Here is a 1,937-nt window from a genome sequence, read left to right on the forward strand (position 1 = left end):
CACAAGAGTTGTCTCAAGGGTCTAGAAGAACAATTATTCCCTTATAGGGGTGTGTGGATATTTAGGAGGACTAGCACTTCTTGTGTGAAAGCTTGCTGAGCTGTTTTCAGGGCTACTACATCCACCTTTGGTGTCCACCTGGCACCCAACTCTCACCTGTGGTTCCAAGAAGCTGTATCATACTGTAATGGGAATGCAAATTTGGAAGATCTTCCCTGCCCCTAGGCTAAAGTGCACCTGAAACATGGGGGTGGGAGGCTTGTTTTTCAGTAAATACTTTTTGATTGGCCAGTGGGTCAATAAGGTTGTTACATTCTCTGAGCCAGGAGAAGGCTATATAAGCCCTGATGTGAGGCTTTGTTTTGGGGGCTCACTTTGAGAAGTGTTCTGTGATTTGATCTATATTCTGAAAAGCCGTTGTCCAGAGCCCCCCCCGGCTTTGAAAAACCCAGATGTTGACTGGGTATGGATGTAATGGTTGGACAGTTTGGAAATTTGTCTACTTGATCTGTTTCTGTCTTGATAATTCTGCCTGTATACTTTGAGGTTCGGGGTGCTGACCTTTTCTCCTGAACAAGGTAAACGATATATGTCTGACTGATTAAAATAAGTTTGTTAACCCATTTTGAGTTGCTTTCCTTTAACAAAGCAGATCCAAGAACCTGTATGGGCGGCAAACCCTGAGGATGTGCTTGGGGTGCTGGCTGCTACACATACACATCAACCACACTCTGTTAAACCATCTTGGTAGATGGGCTAAACCAGTTTGAGGGTAACCAACAAGCCTCAAACCTGTTGGTGAGTTAGGGGTACATCTACTTCAAGCATATGAAGACTTCCCTTGGTGAAATGAGAGGATGAGAACAATTTTTTCCAGTGGCAATGAAGGCAGCAGAAGCAGGCACTGTGGAGTGCTTAGATATTGAAGATGCCAAGATCTTTCTCTGCATCCTGTGCTAGTGCCAGTCATCTCAATTTTCATCTTTCCACTGGATTTTGATGATTCTGGATGTGAGAATGAGGTTGACAAGCATGCAACTTTTCCTCACTTAGATCCAATTTGTGAAGGAGTCAAGGCATCATCCATGATGTCATTGGTCCTCTTCAAAACTGGACAAAGAACATCCCCTTACATTTTACAAGCAGGTCTCCCTCCAATTCCATTTTGCTTTACAGTTATGTAAAAGTGTCAAGTACCTTTTTCTCCAAAATTTAGATCATGTACCTCTTACCTGTGTGTGTAACACCTCACATGGGTACCATGATAACAACAAGTATTTATATAGAGACTTCTATGTATGACACACTCTGTAAAGTGCTTTACAAATGTCATATTTGATCCTCACAAAAACTGTAGGAGGTAGGAGCTATTATTATCCTCTTTTTACAGTTGGGGAAACTGAGGTAAACAGAGGTTTGTTTTTTTAAGTGACTTGTCAAGGGACATACAGTTAGTAAATGTCTTAGACCAATATGGATTCAAGTTTTTCTGATTTCAGAGTCTGAGCTTTCTCCACTGAGTTACCTATCTCTCTATAGCAAAGGAGCACTATAATTTCTCTCTCTCAGTTTCTCCAGGTTCCTCAAATTCCAGTGTGGTAATTGGGTAACAAATAATATTCTTTTAACTTGGTACTGCCTTGCAAAATTCTGGTAAAATAAGGGGAAAGTCTGTCAACACTCCCCTCACTTCATGCATTACTCCTAAAAGAGAAGTGAGAGATTTGTATTTCCTGCAATGCATAGGATTTCATTGCTGGAGGGGATTTGATTACCAAGAGCAGAGATTTTTGAAACTGGAAGGGACTGTAGTCCTTATAATATTAGAGTATTAAGAGAGCCTTATGCATATATTTTCAGATTTAAAAGATAATTTTTGTTGTTGTTAAGTCATGTCTAATTTGTTGTGACATTTGGGATTTTCTTGGCAAAGATAA

This window comes from Petaurus breviceps, unplaced genomic scaffold (genome assembly GCF_028583685.1).
Source record: "Petaurus breviceps papuanus isolate PSGF00001 unplaced genomic scaffold, PetGlider_PUasm1.0 523, whole genome shotgun sequence".
NCBI classification, from domain to species: Eukaryota; Metazoa; Chordata; class Mammalia; order Diprotodontia; family Petauridae; genus Petaurus; species Petaurus breviceps.